We start from the raw sequence: 17,978 nt of genomic DNA on the forward strand, positions 1-17,978 counted from the left end.
GCTGGACTAGAGGTCTTAGTTACAAATTGAGAAATTTTTTCAACAGGGGAACCAAAAATGATTCCATTGAAATGAAAATTGTGTCTGCCAGCTGACCACTTTGAACTCTTCATTCCTCTCAACCAAGAGACAAAGTAGGGGGTCTGCTACTGACTTGGGTGATGGAAACTGAAAAAAAAAGGAGATCAGGTTCCTACTACACCAGGGGCTAAGGAAGAGTATGTGTGATATGTCTAGAGAGCTTTTTAGTCCTCCGGTGTTTTGCAATTAGAGTTAATGGAAAATCACAGCAACCCCATCCAGGCAGGACACCTAATGGTTCAGACTCTTCCATAATGAAGGTTTGAGTCATCATGCCAGGCCAAGCATCATGACCAACTGACATGCTATCTTAGGGCAAAGGGAATGCGAAATGGGTAGTGAAAAAAGGCAGTTATAAATACCAGCTACAACAATGTAAGCTGCTGCAGAAACCACGACTGCAATACTATTTACCTAATGGGTTAATAATATCTACCAGCACAGGTGGGAATACAAAACAACCAAAAAACAAGTTATTCTTTCAAATGAAATGCTTAGGGAAAAAGAACATCTTTTACTAACAGAAATTTCTTAGCTTCTGGAAGGCCATTTGATTCAGTAACATATGCCAGGAGACTTCAGCAATATCCTGCTCCATTGCAGAAAACAGCAATCTGATCCTTTTCTCTCTTGAATCATTAATGAGATTATGCATTTGGGGTGTGATAATCCTCCATGGACAAGTACTCCCAAATCATATGTTCCAGTTTCTTCTCAAGGAGCTGAACAAAGTCTCGGCTCATATATCTGAAAAGAAAGAGACATGTCATTAACCAAAAGATAGCCCAAGAACCTATGCTGTAGGAAGCACCGTGAAGGACAGAAAGATGAAGAAACAATCAGCATGGAAATAGAAACTCATCTGCATGGTAAGAGGTACTCTAGTCGGCAATAACAAATGCTGGCGAGGGTGTGGAGAAAAGGGAACCTTCACACACTGTTGGTGGGAATATAAATTACTACAACAACTATGAAGAACAGTATGGAGTTTCCTCAAAAAACTAAAAATGGAGCTATCATATGATTCAGCAATTCCATTGCTGGGTATATACCCAAGAGAAAGGAAGTCAGTGTACCGAAGAGATATCTGCACTCCCATGTTTGTTGCAGCACCATTCACAGTAGCCAAGGTTTGGAAGCAACCTAAGTGTCCACTAACAGACGAATGGATAAAGAAAATATGGTACATATACACCATAGAGTACTGTTCAGCCATAAAAAAAGAATGAGATTCAGTTATTTGCAACAACATGGATGGAATCAAAGGTCCTTATGTTAAGTGAAATAAGCCAGGCACAGAAAGACAAACTGCCCATGTTCTCGCTTATTTGTTGGAGCAAAAATGTAAGACAACTGAACTAATGGAGATAGAGAGTAGAATGACAGTTACCAGAGGCTGGGAAGGTTAGTGAGGGTGGAGGGTGTGGGAAGGGGGATGATTAATAGGTAGAAAAATAGAACAAATAAGATGTAGTATTTCATAGCCCAATAGGGTGACTATTGTCAGTAATAATTTAATTGTACATTTAAAAATAATGAAGAGTATAATTGGATTGCCCGTAACGCAAAGGATAAAAGCTTGAAGAGATAGATACCTCATTTACCGTGATATGATTACACATTGTTGCCTGTATCACAATATCTCATATACCCCAGAAATATATGCATCTGCTATGTCCCTACACAAATTTTTTAAAAGGAGGTTGTCTAGCAAATACAAAGAGTGTCAATCGAGGGACAATGCACACCTCAGACTATGATGATATTGGAAGTCTCCATAGTCTTCGAAGAATGAGTTAGATTCAGATAACATTAGCCTAAGTAACTGTGGAGACAGCTGTAACTATGAGTGAGGACCAGGGTTTGAGATACTCAAGGCAGGGGCTGTTCCCCCATGCTAACCCCCAGTACTCTATTGGGCCCAAGTGCTTAAAGAAATTGGACAGTTCCTATTTCTACCCACCTTGCTGCTTCCTTGATGATGGATTAAAAAAATAGTTTCTTGACTTCTACAGGTCCTTGCACTCCTTAAAGCAATTTGAAGATTTTTTCATATTCTGAAGGTGTTTAAAAAAACCTTCAGTATTATCAAATATAAAGAAGAATACAAGAGAATCTATACCTCAGCAATCATGCTTCATAGGCTAAAAGGTTTCAATTGCTTAAATCAAGATACCTGCACATACAAAAATTAAATAATAAAAAAGACACCTGCACATACATACCAATGAAACTCTTTTAACCCTAACCAAGTAAGAAAAGAAAAGCAAAAGGCGTACTATGCTGTAGTCAAAGAAAAGAGGAACCACCATAAATTATGTGCAAACTCAACTCTGGCAAAGAATCAGCCTCAAGAGGTAACATGAATATCTTCTGAATCACAGAAAGAGAGACTTCCTATAGTTTTATAAAAACAGACATTCTTATACTACTTACTTTGTCCAATGCATCGGATTTCCTTCACTAATTGACATTTTATATCAGCATTAATTTCTTCTTGGCTTTTGGGAAAAAGGACTATTTCTCTGCATTCTAGGTCATCTCCAGAGAAATTGCTGGTCATGATTCCTCCCACAGGTGCATTGCTACCAGATTTCTGCCTCATCCTATCTTTCTGAAGTCATCAATCTGAGAATCCAATTGGCTGGGTGGAATAGCATCTCCTGTCATAAGCTCTGGTGAAACAGATTTTGAGTAAAAGCCATCAGTTGGTGTTTGACCACTTTCTTTCCCCTCCACATAGACCTCATGATTGACAGATCTGGAAATCAAACTGAGAAGTTGAGCTGTGAGATACGTGTGTTTCATCACCCCTCTGGGTATGTCTATGTGCTCCTCAGTTTCTAGGGAATTATTTATTTCATAAATGGGAGGATATACCAGGAGGACATCCCAGACCTGACAAACTGAGGCCAGGACACATAATACAATAAAATCACCTCTTATTTTCTGGCCCTATGAATAGATATGGAAACCAAGTAAGACAGTACAACTCTAAAGCAACATTCACAGATCCCTGGTACTCATGGGACAGTTTCAGCTTGTTATGCTTTACAAGTTGAAAGCAGCAAGTCTCACTTGATATCATGATTTCTCAAATTCACTTACAAACTGTCATGTTTTACTAAGCTGGAAGCCAGACAACTTGGACACACCTCAACCAGCCTCCTCTCTACATCAAATATATTCTGAGAAAATAGAGGTGGCCATTACTACTGAAAGTTCTATATGTACTCCATCAACAAAAAATCCCTTTTAGTGTATGATTTTCCTCATCCTTCCTTTCTGTCTCACAAAAGTGACTTTCTTTTCACTCCAGGTCTGACACCTCTCATTTATTCATCGTCTGTGGCAGGCAGCATGCCAGTAGCTGGGGATCAGCAGTAAACAGCCCAGAGAGCAACGTTCCCTGCCCTTGTGGAGCTCACATCCTCATGGGGCGGTCAGACAGTACGTGCACAATGAGCAAATGAAACATACAGTGTTGGGCTAGTGGTAAGGAAGCAGTCCACAGGCCTGTGGGCAACAGCAGCAGAGGGAGCCCCAGGAGCTGCTGCTGGTTGGGCAGAGCCTTCTGTGGAGGTACCCTTGGGCAGGGCTTGAAGGAAAAAGCAGAGCTGCCTGCGCAGAGGCAGAGGGGGAGTTCCAGGCTGCGGTGAGGCCAAGGATATGGGCTGGAGTGGGGATGGACCGGGCACTACGGGGTGAAGGACAGTAGCAGAGAGAGTCAGGAGATGATGGGGCCCGTGTGAGGAGAGGGTGACGGAGGCCAGGCCACGCAGAACCTCGCAGACCAAAGTTGCTTCGCAGTCGGTTCTGAGTGCTTAGGAGTGTTGAGGATGGGTGTTCAGGAGCGACATGGCATCACGTGATTTACATGCCAACATCATGACCCGGCTGCAGGGTTGGAGGGTATGTGTTTGATGCGGGAAATAATGGGAAACATGGAGGTATCTCAGGAGCTCAGTGATTGATCGTGGCAGAGTGGAATAGAAGGAGAGAGAGAGATGCTGGGGTTCAGGAATTTTTTACAGTATTTAGAGAAGAGAAGAAAAAGAAATGTAGAAAAAAACAATGATGGGGTCGAGGGCGGTGGCTCGTGCATGTAAAGCCAGCACTTTGGGAGGCTGAAGTGGGTGGATCACCTGAGGTGAGGAGTTCGAGACCAGCCTGGCCGACATGGCGAAACCCCATCTCTATTAAACTTACAAAAATTAGCTGGGTGTGGTGGCTGGTGGTTGTAATCCCGCTACTCAGGGGGCTGCGGCAGAAGAATCACTTGAACCCAGGAGACAGAGATTTCAGTTAGCCGAGATCGCGCCACTGCACTCCAGCCTGGCCGAGAAGAGCGAAACTGCGTCTCAAGAAAAAAATGATAGGGATTCACCAATACAGACAAGAAATTTTTTAAAAAATTGTGGAAAATGGAAATCCTAGAAGGTTTTCATGAAGAAGCGAGTGAACAACTGTCAAATGCTGCTGAGAAATTAATGGCAATGTCAGCTGAAACTGTTGACCTTGTCAAGGACAGTTTCTCTGGAGGGGATGAGGCAGGAGGCCGACTGCACTGGATACAGCATGAAGAGGAGGTGAGGACAGGCTTACTTACTGTTTTCTTTGGACATGGCACAGCCTGCAATAAGACTGTCTCCTGCTCCTTGTTTCCTTGCCAACAGGGCTATCTTCTGCCTTTTCTGATACGAAGGACTGTCACATTCCCTGGGACGTTTAAACACAGTTTCAGGATCTACAGCCACCTTCTGTTTTATCGGTTATTGTTTCCTGAAAAACATCAATGAACATATTCCATTCATGACAAAAATCTAACAATCACAAAATGGCAAACAGTCTGCATATGTGTATACAACCAAGACTTTGAATCATTAATTTCACTTTTAATCATGAGCCAAGATTTACCAAGTCTCAACAAACACTCTGTTCTCAGGAAAAGAAACCTAATTTTAATGTACACTAAGTAAAACAGAAGAAAGATGGTATAACCAAATCAATCAGAATGCTTGTGGAATAAGCAGCTGTCATCAACCAAAAATAGATAAAAATATTATTACCTATTTGAAGATGTATAAGCCAATCTGTATTAACCCTTATTAGGAAAAATACATGCATAAACCAATATGTATTAACCCTTATTATACATTATATTTTAAATTATATATATAATACATTATATTATACATAATATATATTTAATATAGAAGTATGTATACTTATATATTATATAAATATAGAAGTATGTATACTTATACTTATGTATTAGTATTTAAGTATATTATATATTTATTATATATTCAAATAGATGTATAAACCAATCTGTATTAACCCTTATTAGGAAAAATGAGGACAAAGAAAAGGATTTTAGAAGATTGATACAAAACTGATAACGACATCTGACAAGGATTTTAGAAGAAAGAAAAGCTACAAGATCAAGCCAAAATACAAGCCAAGATCACCCCTGAACTTAGACACAAAAAATTCGAACTAAACGTGAGCAAATAAAATGTACTAGTACTTAAAAAGGACATACATCAGCCATGGTGGAGTATATTGTAGAAAGGCAACATTGATTTAACATTTGAAAATGTAATTCACCATATTAACAACAACAACAACAAAAACACGGAAACACCACATGATCATTTTCATACATGGTCAATGTTTAAAGTCCATTCGTGATAAAAACTATCACCATCTTAGAAAAAAGGGCAACTTTCCCATTCTGGTTAGCATATGTACAAAAAAATAGTAAATGCCATACTTTATAGTGACGTATCAGTATTTTCTCCCTGAGTTTAAAAACAAGACAAAGATGTCCATTATCCATTCAACAATTTACTGGAGGTTCTAAAAAGTGCTGTAGCATCAGGAAAATATAATAAGTTTAAAATTTGGAAAGAAATAACCTCGCAGACCAAAGCTGGTTCACAGTCGGTTCTGACTGCTTAGGAGAGTTAAGGATGGGTTTTCAGGAGTGACATGCCATGATGTGATTTACATGCCATTCACAGATGACATTGTTCTGTACATAGAAAATGCAGAAGAATAAAATCATTATGGTTAATAAGCAAATTTAGTCAACACACTAGATCTAATAAAAACCAATGGCATTTCTGTGTAATTAATAGCAACAAATAATTAGAATATGAGATTTCAAATGTCATTAAAAACAGTACCAAAAACATCAAATATTTAGGAATAAATCTAATCAAGACGTGCTAGAGTACTACACAAAAATTATAAAACATCACTCAGAGAAATTCAAGACTGCAGTAAATGGAGAAAAATATTCTTTCCATGCATTGGAAGACTAGGCTAGAGTGGAGTGGCACAGTCTGCTCACTGCGACCTCCACCTCCCAAGTTCAAGAGATTCTCCTGCCTCAGCCTCCCGAGTAGCTGGGATTACAGGCGCCTGCCACGACGCCTGGCTAATTTTTCTATTTTTAGTAGAGATGGGGTTTCACTATGTTAGCCATACTGGTCTCGAACTCCTGACCTCAAGTGATCCGCCCACCTCGGCCTCCCAAAGTGCTGGGATTACAGGCGTGAGCCACCACGCCCAGCCGGAAAACATTATTAAGAGACATTATTGTCAAGTCTCTCAGAATGATCCTAGCAATCATATTTAAAATTCCACCATGTTAACAAAAGTTTTTCTGAAAATTGACAAGCAGATCATTTTTTAAGTATATGCAAATTAAAGATTTGGAAAAGCCAAGTTTTTTTAAGCCAAGGGAAAGTCAGTTTTTTTAAGAAAAAGAACTAAGTTAGTAGATATGCACTACTATATATGAAATTTACTATACAGGTAGAGTAATTAAAACAGTGTGGTATTGGAGCAATGACAGGCAAATACACCAAGGGAAGAGGACACAGAGAACAAAAAGAATCTGGAAATACAAAATACAGAAGAGCTGTAAATCATTGTGGAAAGCACAGTGCTTTTAATAAATGCACTTGATAAATTGCAGGGAAAATACAAACCTTGACTCTTACCTCTTCCCACTCCACAAAACTTTATTAAAGACGGATAGATAATCGAGTAAACACTTAAGATATTGTCTTCACAACTATAGAATAGGCAAAGATGTTTTTAATGAGGATAAACAAGCACTAACCATAAAGAATGAACTGTTTAATTAGACATAATTAAATGGAAAACTTCCGTTCCTCAAAGACACTATTAGCAGACTGAAAAACCAAAGCGTGTTTGTAGATTATACATTATGCAGTATATAGTATAGGTTATATATAAAAATATATATTAATTACACACATATATGCATATAGATCTGGCAACAAATGAGTGGAATCCAGAATATATCCACAACTACAAATGAATTTCTAAAAAACAAACATCCCAATAAAATTTGGGGGGAAAAGCTGAATATGCACTTCATAGGAATCAAACTCAAATGGCTAATAATCACATCAAATATACCTGGACTCTGACTTTACTCCATTCCATGAGAATTTATTTCAGATGATTGCAAGATGAAAACGTTCTGGAGATCTGTTTCACAACAATGTTAATATACTTAACACTACTGAACTGCACACTTAAAAATGGTTAAGATGGTAGATTGTATGCCATGTATTTTTTCCCACAATTTAAAAATTTAATGAAAAATGAACTCTCATGGAATGATACCCTCCAGCAAATACAGAGATAATTGAGGGTACAAGCGCACATAAGACCGAAAAGTGCACACTACTACCAGCTTTTTGAATCAGCCCATATTTGCTGAGACTAGTTAATTCATTAAACAGATAATACAGTTAGTTGGGTAGAATACCATATCCTGCCGTGTTCATAACCTCTGGTGGAGCAGATTTTGACAAGGAATCATCAGGTGGAGTTTGACCACTTCCATCTTCTCCTCATGGACATCACAAATGACAGTAGCATCTGGAAACCAAATTAAGTGGTTTCACATAAAAGTCTCACATGATGTCATGATTTCTGAAACTTGCAAATTAAATGGTTGAGCTGTAAGGCAGGTGCATTTCTTCACCCCCACAGGGACGTCACTGTACTCTGTAGTTTCTAGGAAATTATTATTTCATAAAGTAAAATGATAAACCAGACAGAAATCTCAGACCTGAAAAATTGAGCTCATAAAAGATAATACAACAAAACTACCTCTTAACTTCCTGGCACTATCAATACATACAGAAATCGAGTAAAACTATACAACTAATGAACATTCATAAATTCCTGGTACTCTTTTTATTTATTTATTTATTTTGAGACAGGGTCTTGCTCTGTCGTCCTGGCTGGAGTGCAGTGGCATGCTCATGGTCATGGCTCACTGCAGCCTTAACCTTCTGTGCTCAAGCAGTCCTCCTGCCTCAGCCTCCCTAGCAGCTGAGACTACAGGCATGTGCCACCACCCCCAGCTAATTTTTGTATTTTTGTAGAGATGGGGTTTCACCATGTTGCTCAGACTGGTCTTGAACTCCTGGGCTCAAGTGATCCTCCCACCTCGGCCTCCCAAAGTGCAGAGATTACAGGCGTGAATCACCATGTCCGGCCAAGATACTCTTCATTTAACGTTGCCTTTTTGCCTTTTACAAGTTGATGAGCTGAAAGTCTCACATGATGTCATGATTTCTGAAACTTGCATATAATTTTGTGTCCTTTTCTAAACTGGAAGCCAGACAACTTGGATACACTTTGACCTGCCTCCTCTCTACATCAAATATATTCTGAGAAAATAGAGGCGGCCATTAGTGCTGAAAGTTCTATACACACTCCATCACCAAAAATCCCTTTTAGTGTATGACCTTCCTCATCCTTCGTTTCCAGAAAAGTGACTTTCTTTTCACTCCAGGTCTGACACTTCTTTCATTTATTCATCATTTGTGGCAGGCAGCGTGCTAGGAGCTGGGAATCAGCAGCAAACAGCCCAGAGAGCAATGTTCCCTGCCCTTGTGGAGCTCACATCCTCATGGGGCAGTCAGGCAGTACATGTACAATGAGCAAATGAAACAAGCAGCATTGGGCTGGTGGTGCGGAAGCAGTCCACAGGCCTGTGGGAGAGAGCAGCAGAGGGAGCCCCAGAGGCTGTGGCTGGTTGGACAGGGCCTTCTGAGGAGGTGCCCTTGGGCAGGGTTGAAGGAAGAAGCAGAGCTGCCTGTGCAGAGGCAGAGGGAGAGTTCCAGGTTGTGGTGAGGCCAAGGGTAGGGACTGGAGTGGGGATGGACCGAGCACTACGAGGTGAAGGACAGAGGCAGAGTCAGGAGGAGATGGATGGGACCCACTTTAGGAGAGGGTGATGGAGGGCAGGCCGTGCAGACCAGAGCCAGGAGTTCAGGATCTGTTCTGAGTACTTAGGAGAGTTGAGGACAGGTTTTCAGGAGGCACAGGGCATGATGTGATTTATGTGCCAAAATGCTGACCTGGCTGCAGGGTTAGAGAGTATGTGTTGATGGGGGCAAGAATGGGAAACATGGAGATAGCACAGTCACCCAGTGATTGATCATGGCAGAGTCGACTAGAGGGGTGGAGAGAAATGGTGATGTTTGGGGATTATATTAGACATAAAGTTGCCTAGAGTTGCTAAGAGATTGAATGTGAGAGAAGAATAAGAGAAATGACAGTGATTGTAAGGTTTTTTTGCCTGAACCACTGGGTAAATAGTAGGGCCAAGAGTGTTTAGGAGCCAGCACACAACTTGCAAAAGCAGATTGTGCCCAACTCTTCCTGACTCAGTGTTCAATGACCGCATGTTGATAGCTCAACATTAGCCAAGTCAGAATTAATTTACACAACATAGTAATCTGCAAACACTACAAACAAGGGCTTCTCTACCCTACCACCCTACACACACCTGTGGACAGAGAATTGTTACAGTTTTACCAGTACATCACTGTATGGTGTCATTAACTGAGTTGGCAAGTGCTGTATGTAGAGAAGGTGTTTTGGGAGAGACAGTTCAGGAGTTCAGTTTAAACACATGGAATGGGTTGAATTTTAAATGTTTCTTGGACAAGTAAGTGGAGATGCCATCTCTGCATTTGAATTTGAGTCTGAAAGAATGAATTTGGACCCTGATCTCTCAATATATACAAAAATCAACTCAACGTGGATTAAAGACTTAAACATAAGACCTGAAATTGTAAAACTCTTACAAGAAAACATAGAGGAAAAGCTTCTTAGCATTGTTCTGGGCAATACTTTTTTGGATAAGACCCCAAAAGCACAGACAACAAAAGTAAATAAGTTCTGGAAACCTATTGTATAGCATAGTGACTATAGTTAATAACAATGGATTGTATACTTGAAAGTTGTAAGAGAGTATACTTTAAATGTTCTCTCCACAAAACAATACGTATATGACGTGATGGGTACATTAATTTGCTTGATTTAATCATTTAATGATATATACATATATCAAAACCTCATGTTGTACACAGTAAAAATATACAAGTTTTATTTGTCAATTATACCTTAATAAAGCTGGAGAAAAATAAATCAATGTAGAAAATACATGCAATGAAACACAATAGTTTCATAAAGGACAAAAGTAAAAGCATTAAGTGAATCTACCAAAAATCTACAGTGTGCATTATTGCTAGTGATTAAAAGTTAAAAATATTCTTTGTAAAATCAATAACAAGACAAAGATGCCCATTAGTGCCACTTCTATTCAACACTGCATTATGATAATTCCTAGCTTGCATCCTGAGATAAATTATTTGTCTAAACTAAAAGCTCAAAGTAGTCTGTAGACAAAGAACTTAACAAGGTGGCTAGATATAAAATCAGAATATAAAAATTAACTGTGCTTCTATATAAGAGTACCAAGAAACTTAGGAAATGTAACTTTTTAAGGTAACATTAGCAAAACTATATAAGGAATAAGCATATAAAGATATATATGTAGAAATATATATCATATATATGGAATATATACGGACTATATATATGAAGTATGTGAATGCATATATATAAAATGAATATAAGGAGGTATACCAACCAATAGGCAGATAATTATAAAAATTTACTGGAAGACATCAGAGAAAACTTAAAAGGGGGGCTACACTGTGGATAGGAGAACTCAATGTCCATCCCCCTCTCCAGATTAATGTATAAATTCACTAAAATGACAAAGATCCCAACACGTTCTTTTCATGGAACTTGACAAGCTGATTCTAAAATGTATATGGGCTGGGTGCAGTGGCTCACACCTATAATCCCAGCACTTTGGGAGGCCGAGGTGGATGGATCACCCGAGGTCAGGGGTTTGAGACCAGCCTGGCCAACATGGTGAAACCCTGTCTTTATTAAAAACACAAAAATTAGCAGGGCATGGTGGTGCGTGCCTGTAGTCCCAGCTACTCGGGAGGCTGAGAAACGAGAATCACTTGAACCTGGGAGGTGGAGGTTGCAGTGAGCTGAGATTGCATCACTGCTCTCCAGCCTGGGTGACAGAGCAAGACTCTGTCTAAATAAATAAATAAATAAGGCCAGGCGCGGTGGCTCACGCCTGTAATACCGGCACTTTGGGAGGCTGAGGCAGGTGGATCACGAAGTCAGGAGTTCAAGACCAGCCTGGCCAATATAGTGAAACCCCATCTCTACTAAAACATCAAAAATTAGCCAGACACGGTGGCAGGCGCCTGTAATCCCAGCTACTTGGCAGGCTGAGGCAGGAGAATCGCTTGAACCCAGGTGACAGAGGTTGCAGTGAGCCAAGATCGCGCCACTGCATTCCAGATTGGGTGACAGAGATTCCGTCTCAATAAATAAATAAATAAATAAAATGTATATGGAAAAGTAAATTCTCAAGATCAGTCAAGATAAACGTGAAGAACAAATTAGGGGGAAATGCCTTACTGTTTTCAAGACATTATTAACCTTTAATAATAATGACAGTGTGATATGAATGCAGAGGTACATGAATTGAACAATGAAAATAGAATAGCAGAGCCCAGAAAGAGTCCTATGAATATGTGGAAATTTGACACATTTCAGAGGTATCATTGAACATGATTGGAGGAAAGAATAGATCATGTAGTAGTGGACAGCACTGGGACAACTGGCAATCTATGTGAAAAATAATGCCGTTGGATTTCTTTCTTATACCATATTTTTTAAAAAGCAATTTCAAATGGATTAAGTACTTAAGTGTGAAAGAAAAAATTAATAAGACTTTAGAAGAAATTATAGAAGAATTTCTTTAAGATTTCAAAATAGAAAAATATTTCTTCAAGAGGATACAAAAAGTGCTAAACAGAAAAGTTTACTGCGATGGCATTGATAATACTCTCATCTTACATTTGATGGTATGCCCCTTTTATTAAGTTTCATTATATATATGCTCTGTATAGTTAACACATTTGACTACAAAAAGAAAGGCATATAAATTATGGCAGAGCAAAAGGTCAGTACCCTTTAACAATCACGAAAAAAATAAGCCTGACTTGTAGCAGAATTCTCCTCCTTTTAATGAATCTGTGGTTTAAAGAAATTATCATAAAAGCAGAACTAACATTAAGGGAAATTTAAAAACCAAAATCCTAGCAAGCTGTTATTTTTAATGAATACTTACTTCATCTCATGAATGCAAAGATGGGTCAACATTTGAAAATCTATTCTTGTAATTTGCCATTTTAATATGTAAAAGAAAAAATATATATGGTTATTTCAATATATTCCAAAAATGCACTTGAAAAAATTCAAGATCCATTCCTGAATTTTAAAAATAATGATAACAAGGAGTAGGATATAAGGTTAATATACAAATTGGATTACTTTCCTAAATCCCAATAATTGGAATTTGAAATTTAAAGGCAATGTCATTCACAAGAGCACCAAAATAATGAAATATGAGATGGAGTTTCGCTCTTGTTGCCCAGGCTGGAGTGCAGTGGCATGATCTCAGCTCACTGCAACCTCCACCTCCCGGGTTCAAGCGATTCTCCTGCCTCAGCCTCCCGAGTAGCTGGGATTGCAGGTGCCCCCCACCACACCTGGCTATTTTTTTTTGTATTTTTAGTAGAGACAGGTTTTCACCATGTTGGCCAGGCTGGTCTTGAACTCCTAACCTCAGGTGATCCACCCACCTTGGCCTCCCAAGTGCTGGGATTACAGGCGTGAGCCACCATGCCTGGCCAAAATAATGAAATACGTATAATCCAAACAAAATATGTACAGGATCTACATGTGGAAAACTACAAGGTCTATATAAATGGAAAGCTATTCCACCTTCACAAATTGGAAGATGCAATATTATTGTCAGTCCCTCCCAGCGTGATCTATAGATTCAAAGCAATCAACATGAAAATCCCAGCAAACTATCTTGGAGATATTGACAAACAGATTATAAAGCTTCTAAGGAAACAGGAAAGACCCTGAATAGCCAACACAATACTGAAAAATAACAACAAACTTGGAGTACTCATACTACCGAATTTCAAGACATAGTATAAAGGTACAATGATCAAGACACTGTGGGACTGGCAATAGACACATCAACCAATGGAACAAAGTAGACAGCCCAGAAATAGATCCACACATATGCAGTCAATTGGTTTTTGACAAAGGAACAAAAGCAAAGCAATGAAGAAAGCACAGTCTTCTCAACAAATGGTGCTAGGACAAGCGGATGTCCATATGAAAAAAAAAAAGGAACCTAGACACAGATCTTATTTATACCTTTTGCAAAAATTAACTTCAAATGGATTATAGATCTAAATGTAAAATGAAAACCTACAAAACCTTTGAATGGAAACATAGGAGAATATCTAGATGAGCTTAGGTTTGAAAGTGAACTTTTAAATTCAACACCAAAAGCATGATCCATGAAAGAGAAACCTGATAAGTTGAACTTTACTACAATCAAAATTTATCTGTGATAGACACTGTTATGAGAATGAAAAGAGAAGCCACTGACCGGGAGAAAATATTTGCAAAACCCACACGTGTAAAGGACTTGTATCCAAAATATACAAAGAAGTCTTACAACTCAACAATTAAGCAAACAAACCAATTTTAAAATGGGCAAAAGACCTGAACAGATACCTCATCACAGGAGAAATGCAGACGGCAGATAAGCACATACGATGCTTAACATCATTTGTTGTTAAAGAACTGCAAATTAAAACAAAGAAATAGCACTACACACCTATTAATAACTAAAATTCAAAAACTGACAATACCAATTGCTGGCAAAGACATGGAGCAACAGGAACTCTCATCCATTGCTGATAGGAATGCAAAATGGTACAGCCACTTTGGATGGCAGTTTGGCAATTTTTTTATTTTTTATTTATTTTATTTTTTGAGACAGGGTCTCACTCTACCATCCAGGCTGGAGTGCAGTGGTGCGAACACGGGTCACTGCAGCCTGGAACTCCCAGGCTCAAGCAATCCTCCCACTTCAGTCTCCTGAGTAGCTGGGACTACAGACATGCACCACCATGATTGGCTAATTTTTTTTGTATTTTGTGTAGAGACAGGGTTTCACCATATTGCCCAGGTGGTCTCGAACTTCTGGGCTCAAGTGATCGCCCGTCTTGGCCTTTCAAGGTACTGGGATTATAGGCATGAGCCACCGCATTCAGCTTGGCAATTTCTTATAAAGCTGAACATAATCTCATCATATGACCCAGCAATTCTGCTCCTCGGTATTTACACCCAACCACTTTGAAAAATCATGTCCACACAAAAACCTGCATGTGAGTGTTTATGGAAGATTTATTCATAACCAGCAAAGACTGGCAGCAACCAAGATGACCTTCAATAGGTGAATGGATAAACAAAGTGTGGGAACATCCATACAATAAAACTATTATTCAGAGATAAGAAGAAATGAATTATCAAACTTCTGAGAGAAATGGAGGAATCCTGAATGCATATTGCTAAGTGAAAGAAGCCAGTCTAAAAAGACTACATACTGCATGATTCCAACCACATGACATTCTTGAAAAGGCAAAACTATAGAGACACTAAAAAGATCGGTGGTTAACACAGGCTCAGCAGAAGGGGAGGGAGGGATAAATATGTGAAGCACAGGGATTCTTATGGCTGTGAAACTATTCTATGTGATAATACAATTGTGGATACCTAACATTATGAATCCATCATAACCCACTGAACTTCCAGAAACAAAAAGTGAACCTTAATGTACACACATTTTTAAAAACCATTTGGGAGGTCAGGAGAATACCAAAATCGAACGTAGAATGTTACAAAACAATCTAAGTTTATCACAAATTTATGAAACAATCTCACCAAAGGAGGTGAGGGAAAAGGTCCTGACCTAAGTAACTTTCAAAATGAGTAGCCTGTGAAACTAATGGCAACAAATGAACAACCAACAAAGCTACATAATCACTGTGCTCTAGTTGATAAAGTTGTTTCTTGTGGGGGAAAGGGTTAACAATTCTGAAGCCAGTTTATATGTATACTGGAATTAAACAATTGAAGCAAGAAGAGAGCCGATGGTGGGAGTCGGGTTTCTCAGTTGCAGTGGAGGTTTACAGATAAGCAAAGGGAAGAGGTTAGAATGATCTATGTGGTAATGGATTGAACATCAGTATGAACTCATGTTTCATTTAATGGAAATACAGATGTTACATATTTACACTTAGGCATAAATGCACAGGTTAGTATGCACATATATATTTCCTTGATCTGTCTGCTGAAAAGGCCTAGAGGCAATGAAACGTCAGCAGCAATGAGCGAACCTAGTGGCCAGATCTTGGTTTGTAATACCATTCTTCAATGAAAGGAACCATGCTCCTTGGAGAAATGGCTGATTCCAGGACTGAGGAAGGAAATATACAACACAAGCCCGGAACATCTTTGTAGTGCCAGGAAGGAAGTACTCAAATAAAAAAAAAAAATAGAAAACTCACAATGACAACGATGGGAATATGTCAAAGGGACACAGGAGTTTACTGAAAAAGCTACCAATGTCTGAAACTGGAACAATTTCAACAAGATATAGTATTAAAGGATAAAGCAAGGTATGAGTCCAAACTCATAAAAATAAATGAATAAATGGGGGAGAAGAAGCATATCTCCCATGCAGAAGAATTCCAAATAAGTTATGTAGATACTCTGTCCTCAAGGAGGTGGAGCATAACATGTCACTCCTTATGTGTGGGCTGTGCAGAGTGACTTCCTTCCAAAAAGTACAGTATGGAAAGGGGAAAAAACAGTACTTTACAGTGGGGAAACCTGACAAACACTACCTCAGCCAGGTGATCAAGATTAACATCAGCAGTATAAATGTGTCCTTGATATGATGTGATAAGAATAGCACTTTACCTTAGTGGTCTTCCTCCAAAAACACACACAACTCCAGTTTAATAACCGAAAAATCATCTAACAAATCCCAGTAGAGGAAGATTCTACAAAATACCTGACCAGCACTCCTGAAAACTGTCAAGATCATCAAAAACAAGGGAAGTCTAAGAAACTGTCACAGCCAAGAGGAGCCAAGACATGATGACTAAACGTAATGTGGTCCTCTTGATAGAATCCTAGAACACAAAAAGGATACTAGGTAAAACCAAAGGGGCTGGACGCGGTGGCTCACGCCTATAATCCCAGCCCTTTGGGAGGCCGAGGCGGGCGGATCACGAGGTCAGGAGATCGAGAACATCCTGGCTAACACCGTGAAACCCCGTCTCTACTAAAAATACAAAAAATTAGCCGGGCATGGTGGTGGGCACCTGTAGTCCCAGCTACTGGGGAGGCTGAGGCAGGAGGATGGCGTGAACCCGGGAGGCAGAGCTTGCAGTGAGCCGAGATCGCGCCACTGCACTCCAGCCTGGGTGACAGAGAGAGACTCTGTCTCAAAAAAAAAAGGAAATCTGAATAAAGTATGGACTTTAGTTAATAATAATGTATTAGGCCAGGCACGTTGGCTCACGCCTGTAATCCCAGCACTTTGGGAAGCCGAGACGGGTGGATCACCTGAGGTCAGGAGTTTGAGACCAACCTGACCAACATAGAGAAACCCCGTCTCTACTAAAAATACAAAATTAACCAGGCGTGGTGGTGCATGCCTGTACTCCCAGCTACTCGGGAGGCTGAGGCAGGAGAATCGCTTGAACCTGGGAGGCAGAGGTTGCAGTGGGCCGAGATCACGCCATTGCATTCCAGTAATACCAATACTACTACTACTAATAATAATGTATTGACATTGGCTCATTGTGTCAAATGCCTCATGCTAACATGTTAATAGAGGAAATTGAGTATGGAGTATGTGGGAATTCTCTATACTATCTTCCCATTTTCTCCATAAATCTAAAACAGTTCTAAGAAAATAAAGTTTGTCTAGAGAAAATACCAGCTTAAAAGAGGTAGACAGACTTGAAAAGAGACTACAGAGACACACTAATAACATAATTTGTGAACCTTGGTGGGGACAGCTATAAAAGCTATTTAGGGGATACATGGGGAAATATGAATATGAAACTTTGGGTGGTTGATCCATTTTTTTACCTGTGATAATGGAATTGTGGTTAAATGGGAGAATCTCCTCACTCTTGCAGGAAAGGCATGCTGACATATTAAGTGATGTCCTGAAGTGTGATGATGAAGTTTGCAACTTAGCTCCAATGAATCAGGAGGGGAGGAAAAGCACATCTGGAGAGAGCAAAAGCAACAGTGGCAAAATGTTAAAAATGGTGAACCTAAATGAAAAGTATACTGGTGTCCATCCTATTTTCTTTCACATTTTCTGTAGATTTGAAATTTTTCAAAATTAAATTTCAGGGAAAATATAATTTTAGATTTGGACAAAATGATATGAAAGCTTATCTGAAAAAAATAAACATGCAGTAACTAGAAAAAATTCCTAAAAATGAGGTATGGACTAGCAATACCCAAGACAAAAATATATAACAATTTAAAATAAT

The 17,978-nt window shown here is 39.2% G+C and overlaps 1 long non-coding RNA gene across 2 annotated transcripts; it reads right to left on the reverse strand.

Annotated features, from left to right (window-relative positions):
- Positions 1-582: 582 nt before the first annotated feature.
- LOC100610001 (uncharacterized) lies at positions 583-17,706 on the reverse strand. 2 transcript variants are annotated; one of them, XR_010154736.1, is made up of 6 exons: positions 17,563-17,706; positions 7,895-8,007; positions 4,691-4,863; positions 4,291-4,441; positions 2,518-2,756; positions 583-828 (listed from the first exon to the last, which is right to left on the reverse strand). It is a non-coding gene; the product is annotated as an uncharacterized LOC100610001 (long non-coding RNA). The 2 variants fall into 2 exon arrangements; XR_008542062.2 differs by lacking the exon at positions 7,895-8,007.
- Positions 17,707-17,978: the final 272 nt, after the last annotated feature.

This window comes from Pan troglodytes, chromosome X (assembly GCF_028858775.2).
Source record: "Pan troglodytes isolate AG18354 chromosome X, NHGRI_mPanTro3-v2.0_pri, whole genome shotgun sequence".
NCBI classification, from domain to species: domain Eukaryota; kingdom Metazoa; phylum Chordata; class Mammalia; order Primates; family Hominidae; genus Pan; species Pan troglodytes.